The sequence below is a fragment of the Penaeus monodon genome, chromosome 8, assembly GCF_015228065.2.
Source record: "Penaeus monodon isolate SGIC_2016 chromosome 8, NSTDA_Pmon_1, whole genome shotgun sequence".
Lineage (NCBI taxonomy): Eukaryota > Metazoa > Arthropoda > Malacostraca > Decapoda > Penaeidae > Penaeus > Penaeus monodon.
In genome coordinates this window covers 599,778-609,403 of record NC_051393.1, presented here as the reverse complement: position 1 = coordinate 609,403, position 9,626 = coordinate 599,778, and positions in this window count along the sequence as shown.

The window sequence follows — 9,626 nt, the reverse complement described above, 5'->3', positions numbered from 1 at the left end:
CCTTCCTTCCTTATTCTGTTCATTCGTTTCTGTTCTTTAAGTAAGCACAGTAGTTCCGTTTGTGTTTGTCTGTATCATTAGGTGTTGTGTGTATTGGAAAATACGTTAAGGGCGATAGTGTGGTGGAAAGTTTTTAATTTTATTCACGAATTATATTCCGTTTCCTATTTTGTTTCATCATTTCACAATGAGAAGAATTTAATGATTGGTTACGGTAATGGTATTCTGCGTCGGAACCGAATTCAAAAGCATTTGGGTTCCGTGTCAAAATATGGCAGCCAGTGTAGAGTTCTTTGTATTTGATGCATGTGTAACTCTTTTTAATAGACATATATACTCGACATTTGAGTACTTGTGCTGACATAGAGATATAAAGGCGGTAAAAGCCATTGGATACTAATGCTGATACGAAATTATAAAGGGGGCCAAGCACATTATATACAGGTTAACAGGTATAGATCTGACAGAACACGTATTCGATACTGGTCATAGCCTAAAGATAAAAAAAAAGCCGATAAGATGCATAGAGTACTGGGAGTAACACGAAAACGTGAAACTAACAGAACTCGCTGAATTCTGGCGTTCAAACAGATATGTAAAACTAACAAAACGCATTGAATACTAGTGTTGGCGTCAACACATAAATCTGACGAAACGTATGGGATACCGGTGGTAGCATAAAAGTATAAAACGGAAAAAAAACGTATTGAATACCACAAATATATAAAACTAACACAAACATCGAAGAGCGAAGTCAGCTTGAAGTGACAATAGAAAAATGCAAAACGGGAAACGTAAAGTGATTAGAATGAGGTTACTCTCCCTGGGATGTTTGTTGTTGTTTGAATTCTAGATGTGAATTCCTGTTTGTTTGTATGTAGATTTGGGCGTTTTGTAGTTCGAATTGCACGTACGTGTGGGTCTGGGAATATTCGTTTCTCCTCCCTTTTCCGTAGGTGAGTCTCCTCATGCTCCTCACACGCTTGGGTCCCCCTTAAATGCGGATGGACGGTTGTATTTTCATGGCGTTTGGTTGTTGCTGGAAATGCGCAGTGGATCTGTGAATCATACTGAATCTGCTGTATGTACGTGTGCATTTTAGCATCTCATCGCATGTGTGTTTCGACTGTACGTGCATTGACTGCATGCACGACATCTCGTGTACGCATAAATGCATACATCGGACATCCCGGTGCCGCGACCAAGGCACGCACTGGACGCCCGCAGTACCGGTTGACCCCGGCCGGTTGCGCCGAGGCAGCTGCATGAGCGGTTGAGGCTGCGGGAAGCCCGTGGGCGCGAGGAAATGGTTGGGCGGAATCCCGAAGGTGCGTCGGCTCTCTGCGTCCTTCGCCTGCGTGCCTGCTGGTGGAGGGGGGGGGGGGGAGTGGCGAGAATTTTGGCATTTTCTGGTAGGCGTTTTCTTTTTTTTCTGATTGTATTTTTTTAATATTTTGGGTTCACCGTTTGTTTTCTCTGTCCCTGTCTTTCTCTTTCTCTCTCTCTCTTTACTTCTCCTTTGGTTATTGCAATTCCTCCCTCTTCTCCCTCCCTCCTCCCTCCTCCCTCTCCTCTTCTTCCTCCCCTCCCTGCTTTCCGTTCGTCTCCTCCTTCCTCCCATCTCTTTGTCTCCCCGATCTCATTTCTCCCGCTCCCTTTCTCCCTTATTTCATTCTCCCCCTTTTGCCTCTCTCCCTTAATTCCTTCTCCTTTTCCCCTCTCTCCTCCTCTCCCTCTCTCCCTCCTTTCTCCCTTTCTCCCTCTCTCCCCTCTCCCTCTCTTTCGCCCTCCCTCTCCCTCTCCCTCTCCCTCGCCCTCCCTCTTTCCCCTCTCCCCCAGCGCCCGCCCTTCCCCTCGGCGCCCTCACCTGTGCTAGTCATTCTGCTCCTCCGCCCGTCTCTTTCTCCCCGATTTATCTTCCGTCCGCGCACTATCTTTCTTTCTTTCTCTCTCTCGTTTTATTCTTCCCATTTTTGTTGCATCTTCATCCGTTCTCCCTTCCTCATTTTTTTCGTTTTTGTTTTTCTTCCTTTCGTTTTGTTTTTTTCCTTTTATTTCCGTTTGTTTCTCTTCCTTCCGTTCTTCTTTCCTTCTTTCTCTGTGCTTTGTTTTTAATTCCTCTCATGCCCAATTCTTTCTTCGTCTTTCCTTCCTCTCTTTCCCTTCCATTCTATCTCTTTCATCCTCGCCTCTGCTTTATCTTCCCCTCTTGCTGTTCCCCTTGCACGCATTCTATCTCTCTTCCTCTGCTTCTTTCCTCTCTCTTCCTTTTTCTTTTCCCGTGCCTTCCTTCTCCCTTCCTTCGCTCTGCGCCTTGTCTTCCGCCTCGCGTGTGTTGGCGCTTCTGTCTTTCTCTTGCCTTCACTCTCTGCCTCCTTTTATTTGATTATTGCGTATGTATATACATACAGATACACATATTACATATATACATGTATACATACATACATACATATATATATATACATATATATATGTATGTATGTATGTATATATACATATATATATATGTATATATGTGTATATATGTATATATGTGTATATATATATATATATATATATATATATATATATATATATATATATATATATATATATATATATATATATATATGTATATATATACATACATACATATATAAATATACATATATGCTGTACATAGATACATACATATACGTCCATACGTACTGTACATCTACACGTACGTATCTGTCTATCTATGAATGTTTGTTTCTCCCTCTACTCGATCCGTTATCAAATCCTCTTGCATTTCCGTTTCCTTTTCCCTCCTTTCCTCCCTCCCTCCTTCTCCCTCCCTCCCTTCCTCCTTCCCTCTCCCTTCTCCTTCCCTCTCCCTCCCTTCTCCTTCCGTCTCCCTCCCTTCTCCCTCCTTCTCCCTCCTCCCTCCCTTCTCCCTCCCTTCTCCTTCCGTCTCCCTCCCTCCTCCTCGGCTCAACCCCTATGCTTAACCTGGTTTGTGTAACCTTGTTTTCTTGCATTTTATTGCTGTTTATTTGTTAATGTCTTTGTAGCGTCGCCTGGATACGCGTGTCTCGTGGGGCGTCGCTTTGTCCGAACTTATTCCGCGTTTTATCGCCGTTTCCTCCTCTTCCCCTCGTTTTTTTGCTTCGTCTCCCCCTCTTTCCGCCTCCTTTTCTGTTTTCGTCTTTGTTGTTCTTCTATTCTTGTTTCTTGTTTATTTTCGTTGTTTCTTCCTCTTCGTCGTCGTCTTGTTTTTCTTCTTCCTCCTAATCCTCCGACTCGCGCTTTCTGTTATTCACTTCTATTCATCGTATTCCTCCTCCTCCTCCTCCTCCTCCTCCTCCTCCTCCTCCTCCTCCTCCTCCTCCTCCTTCCTCCTCCTCCTCCTCCTCCTCCTCCTCCCTCCTTCCTCCTCCTCGCCGTCTCCCCTTCTCTCCCTACTTTTCTCCGTCTCCTTCGCCTTCCTCCTTTTCTCCCTTCTCCTCTTCTCCCTTCTCCCTTCTTATCTCTCTTCCTCCAAAGCTTTCGTCCGAGACTCGCTCGTTCCTCCCACTCTCGAGTTGCTGCTTCGGGGTCGTTTGACTCGCTGCCTTGGTCGTCGTGCATTGGCGCTTCGTTTCCCGCTGTCTGTCCCTCTCCCCCTCCCTCCCTCTCCCCCTCCCTCCCTCTCCCCCTCCCTCTCTCTCTCTCTCTCTCTCTCTCTCTCTCTCTCTCTCTCTCTCTCTCTCTCCTCTCTCTCTCTCTCTCTCTCTCTCTCTCTCTCTCTCTCTCTCTCTCAAAACCTCTCCAAAATAGCGCTTGTCTAAAAGGTATTTGAGTCCGTGACGAATCCCATGTGGCGCTCTGTTCCTGCCTCTGTTCGTGCATTGTCCAACCGAGCTTTATATGCGCAACGAAGCCAAAATTGATTATGTTAATCTTCTGAAAATTGATAAGATGTAACCCGCCACTGGTGCTTCTGGTTATCAGTGTCAGGATTTTTATTCTGGTGTCCCACCACTCAGGATTTTTTTTTTTTTTTATTATTGCTCTGACTGCCGTTATTTTGGTTGTCTTGTTGATGGACATGATCAGTGTGATTTTATGGTTTCGCGTTGCCCTTTTAAGCGAACTGCGCTTTCACATGGCTGGGCCTCGTAAGATATTGTAATTATGTACATACGTAACCTTGTAATGCCTTGGAGTAAGTACACTTCCTGTTTCATCAGTTTCTCTCCTCGCGCGGCTCCTCTCTTTATCTCTCTCTTTTTTTCTCTTTCTCTTCCTCTTTCTCTCCCTATCCCACTTCCTCTCACTCTCTCCCTCTCCCTCCCTCCCTCCCTCCCTCCCTCCCTCCCCCCCCCCTTTCTTCCTCCCCTCCTTCCCTTTCCCTCCTCCCCTTTCCCCCCATACCCCCCCCCCCGCCCGTTCCCGGCAAGTCTAAGGCAGGTCTGATGGGGTTCGGGCCCTGCAGCCCGATGGCTGGCCTTCCCTCCGCCCTTCCTCCTTTCCGCTTCTACTTTCTTCTCCTTTCTTCTTCTGACTCGTTCTCCCCTCCTCCTCCTCCTCCTTTTTTCCTTTTTACCCTCTTCCCTCTTTCTCCGCTTTCCCTTTCATCCTATTTCTTCTTCTTCGTCGCCGTCGTCTCTTTTTGTCTTTTATTTAGACCTTGTCTTCGTTCCTCCCTCTTTTTTTTTCTTTCCCAATTCTTGTTTCCATCCCTTGGAGCGTTTATTCGTGTATTATTTTTTTTTCGCGTGGTTTTAAAATCCGAGTTTAACCTTTTATTGCGCTGTATCTCCGAATTTCATTACTAACTTTCTGCCTTTCTGTCTTTTTCATTTCTTTGTTTCATTTTCACCACCTTACTCTTTCTTTCTATCTTTCTTTCGTTCTTTCTTCCTTCCTTCCTTCCTTCCTTCCTTCCTTCCTTCCTTCCTTCCTTCCTTCCATCCTTCATATATTTTTTTTCCCTTTTCGCGTTTCTCGTTTATTTTCGTTTTTCTTCTTTCGTCACGTTCTTCTCTCGTCCGTTTTTCTTCTTTCTTTCTTTCTTTTCTTAGCCCTTTCTTCTTCGTATCGGTTCTCTTCCTTCGTTCGTGACTCGTGCGTCTGGTTCTCTGCCAAACGAGCTCTATTTATAAAGCGCGGAAGGACCGTTTTCGTTACAGGTGTCTCGTGTGATCTGTGGGCGGGGCCTCCAGGGGCATGGGCGCCGGGGGGGGGGGGGCTGCGGCCGGGGGAGTCCTCTCTCGTCTGCGCTTTCCTTCGGGGCTTGGCCGGCCTCGGTGCCTCTCTCTCTCTCTCTCTCTCTCTCTCTCTCTCTCTCTCTCTCTCTCTCTCTCTCTCTCTCTCTCTCTCTCTCTCTCTCTCTCTCTCTCTCTCTCTCTCTCTCTCTGCCCCTCTTCCTTCCTTTTCATCTTTTCTGATTATTTTCCCCGTAACTCGTGGGTCGCCTGATTTATTTTCTGTCGGTTCCTCCGTCGGTTCCTCCGTCGGTTCCTCCGTCACTCGTGTCTCAGATAACGGAGCAATCCCGACCGTAACTCCTGCGGCTGCTGCGCTAACTCGATTCAAGCTCTAACTTTTTTATAACTCGGTTGTGGTTTCCTTCGTTTAGATGCGAAAATGAGGTGCGGGAGTGAAGGGGGAAGGGAGATAAGGGAGGGAGGGAGATAGGGAGTGAGGGAGAGACGTGGTGAAGGGAGATAGGGAGTGAGGGAGAGACGTGGTGAAGTGAGATAGGGAGTGAGGGAGAGACGTGGTGAAGGGAGATAGGGAGTGAGGGAGAGACGTGGTGAAGTGAGATAGGGAGTGAGGGAGAGACGTGGTGAAGGGAGATAAGGGAGTGAGGGAGAGACGAAGAAGGGAAGGTGAGGGAGAAAAGGAAGGAGGGGAAATGAGGGCGCGAAATGGGGTTCATGAACGTGAGAAAAAATGATAAGAAAATAGAAACGTTCTGTTTAAAATTTTCTCCCCTTTTTTCTGTACACAAAATTACCCTCCTCTCTCTCTTTTCTTTTGAAGGAAGGTGTTAATGCGAGATTATCAGATGATCTGTGTGTGTGTTGCAAGCCCCCCCCCCCGCCTGTAGCAACAGAAAACGTAAATAAATGAAGAAATTAAGGAATTAGATTAAATTTGTAATTAACTGTCCATCAGTGTCTACATTTCTTTCGTTGTTTCAAGTCTTTTACTTTTGATAAATTTATTTGTTTTGTTCTTAACCTGTTGTTGTTCTTACTCGCTTTTCTATATGAAATGTATAATGTGATGGCATTTTCACATTATTTTACTTATTACTTCATTGTTTTTATCCCGAAGTTTTGCCTTTGTTTTTGTGTCATTATTTTCGCTGTGTCTGTGATACTGTTATGTGGATGAAATGACTCGGTGGGCTCTGCATGACTCATTTGCGCGGTTTCCTGGAAACCTTGACACGCATGCACATGGGCGCATGCCTCTCTTTCTCTTCCCTCTCGTACTTTTTCCTGCTTTTTGTCTATTTTGCTTTTTTTTTATTATATTGTCTATTATTTTTGTTTTTGCTTGCTTTCTCCTGTCTCAATCTCTCTCTCTCTCTCCCCTCTCTCTTCTTCCTTTCCTTCTCTCTTCTCTTTCTCCTTCTTCTTTTTTCTCTTCTCTCTCTCTCTCTCTCTCTCTCCTCTCCTTCTTTCTCTTCTCTCCCCTCTCTTCTCTCGTTCTCTCTCTCTCTCTCTCTCTCTCTTCTCTCTCTCTCTCTCTCTCTCTCTCTCTCTCTCTCTCTCTCTCTCTCTCTCTCTCTCTCTCTTTCTCTCTCTCTCTGTCTCTCTCTGGTGTCTTTTCTTACGTACTTTCCCCCCGCCCCCCTCTTTCCTTGCCCAACACACGTGTTGCTGCACCAGTCATGAGCACTCACCGTGAGTCAGATTGGTGTCTCCTCCTCCTCCCTCTTCTGCTCCTTCTTCTTCTTGTTCTCCGTGTTCTTTTTCTTCTTCTCCTTCTCCTTCCTCTTCTTATTCTTATTCTCCTTCTCCTTCCTCTTTTTTTCTAGTTCTCTCTCTTATTGTTATTCTTATTTTGCTTCTCCATCTACCTCTCCTTCCTCCTCCTCCTCCTTTTCATTCTTCGCCATAGTATCTCTCTCTCTCCTTTTATTCCTTTCCCATTTCTGCAATTATTTACGTCCTCTCCTGGCGCCTTCCCACCCTCGCTTCATGGAATATGTAGATAATGAAATCTGATAAAGAGGAGAATAAACAGACCAGCGGATAAATGAAGTTCCGAAAGGTAACCGGATAAGTGAGGCTCCGGATTTCTGGTGTTTCTGGGTCGCGTCGTCACCCTGACAGTTATTATCCTTAATGTGGTTTGTTTTTCGGCTCTGCTTGATTTTTCCATTCATTCGTTGTTTGTTTGTTTTAGTTTTGTTTGTTATTTTTCTTTAGTTGTTTTGATTTCTCACTTTTCTTTTTTTTTCTCTTTGTTTTTTTTGGTTATGTCTTGTTTTATTATTTCCTCTTTCTTGTTCCTGGTCTGTGATATTCTCTTTTCATGCGACTATCTTCTTTTATCTCCCTTTTCTCTTCATAATCTCTTTCATTGTTGCTTGGCTCCCTTTTCCCCTTCCTCTCAATGTCCTTCTCCTTCCTCCTTTCCCCCTCTCCCTCTCCCACTCACCTCTCCCTTCCCTTCGTCCTGTCCCTGTCCCTGTCCCTCTCCTTCTTCCACTCCCTCTCCCACTCCCACTCCCACACCCACCCACCTCTCCTTTCCCTCTCCCTCCCCCTCTCCCACTCCCACTCACCTCTCCTTTCCCTCTCCCTCCCCTTCTTTCTGCCTGTCTCTCTTTGCCTGTCTTCTCCGGCTCCAAGCGCGTGGCTGTCTTTGCCTTAACCAGGTTATCCCGGCTGGCGCGGCTCATGACAGAAGGGAAATGCGGAGAGGTAGAGTGAGAGTAAGGGAGAGGAAGTGAAGGAAAAGGGGAGAGTGGATGAGAAGGAGAGAGGGAGAATGGGGAGGGGGAGAGTGGGAAAGAAGAAGGGGGGGATTGGGAATGGAGGAGAGAGTGATAAAGAGAAGAGAGAGAGAGGGAGAGAAAGAAAAAGAGAAAGAGGGAGAGAAAGAGAAAGAGGGAGAGAAAGAGAAAGAGAAAGAGAGACAGACAGACAGAGAGAGAGAGAGAGAGAGAGAGAGAGAGAGAGAGAGAGAGAGAGAGAGAGAGAGAGAGAGAGAGAGAGAGAGAGAGAGAGAGAGAGAGAGGCACATGACAGCCTTAGGTTATTTTTATACCATCTACGCTTTGTAGACCTTTCATCCCAGCTGAGATTGGAACGGATTAGATTTTTACATTTTTGTGGGATTAAAAGAGAGAGAAAGAGAGACAGAGACAGAGACAGAGACAGAGACAGAGACAGAGACAGAGACAGAGAGAGAAAGAGAGAGAGAGAGACCGACCGACAGACAGAGACAAAAAGAGAGTTGAGGAAGGTTGGGGAAGGCAAGAGGAAAGGAAAGAGAGAGCGCGCGAGCGGGAAAAAGGGAAAGACCGTGAAATAAAGAAGAAATCTTGAAGAGTGCGGAAGGAGGGGCGAGGGAGCCTTAACTTTCTTAGGCGCTAATGGCTCGCTCCTCTCCGCTTGTCACGGCCTTCAGCGCCCTCCAGCCCCCCCCTCCCCCCTGCTTCCCCTCTCCTTCTCCCTGACCCTTCCCCCTTCCCCTCCCCCCTCTCCCTCTCCGATGCTTTTCAGGTCGCCACTTTCCTCAGTCTGAATTTTTTCTTTCTTTCTTTTTCTTAATTTCTCCTTACATTTCCCTCTTTCTTTTTCTTACCCACGCTTGTCCTTCGCCTTTCCTCTCCGTATTCCTCTCCTTCCTTTCTCTTTCGCATTCTTATCCTTTGCTCTTCTTCTGCTGCTCTTTTTCTCTTCGTTGTTCTCGTCCTTGTTCTCCTCCTCCGCCTCCTCCTCATCATCATCTTCATCATCATCTTCATCTTCATCTTCATCTTCATCTTCATCTTCATCTTCATCTTCATCATCATCATCATCATCATCATCATCATCATCATCATCATCATCATCACCACCATCATCATCACCACCATCATCGTCATCGTCATCGTCATCGTCATCATCATCATCTCCATCCTTCTCATCTCCTTCTCCGTTCGTCCTCCCCTCCCCCCCTTCCCTTGCACCTGGCAGCGAGGCGGCGCGTCCCGCCAGCCTTGAGGTGTCACGGACGCTTCTCTCCAGCCGAGGCAGGTGTGCGTCGGGGGGCGGGGGAGGAGGAGGAGCAGCTGGGGCTGGAGGAGGAGCTGGGGGGCGGGGGAGGAGCTGGAGGAGGAGCTGGAGTGGTTGAGGTTGTTGGTGGAGCTGTTAGTGGATTTTTCTTTCAGCGGAGCTTCGGGTGGAGTTGGTGGAGCCTCGGATGCAGAGAGACGTTGGTCGATGGACCAAGGATGGGGAGGGGAGTGGAGGAGGTGCTTGGTGGAGTCGCTGTGGAGGTGGAGCTGGTGGAGGTTTTGGGTGGAGATCTCGGGTTGGTGGGGGCCTTTTAGCTTGATGGTTGTATTGTCAGATAAATGGAAATTAGGTCTGATTGTATCATCGAACATCGTTAAACGCAATGAATCCCTTTTTCTTTTCTCTTCTTTTTTTTCTTTTCTTTTCCTGTTTTTC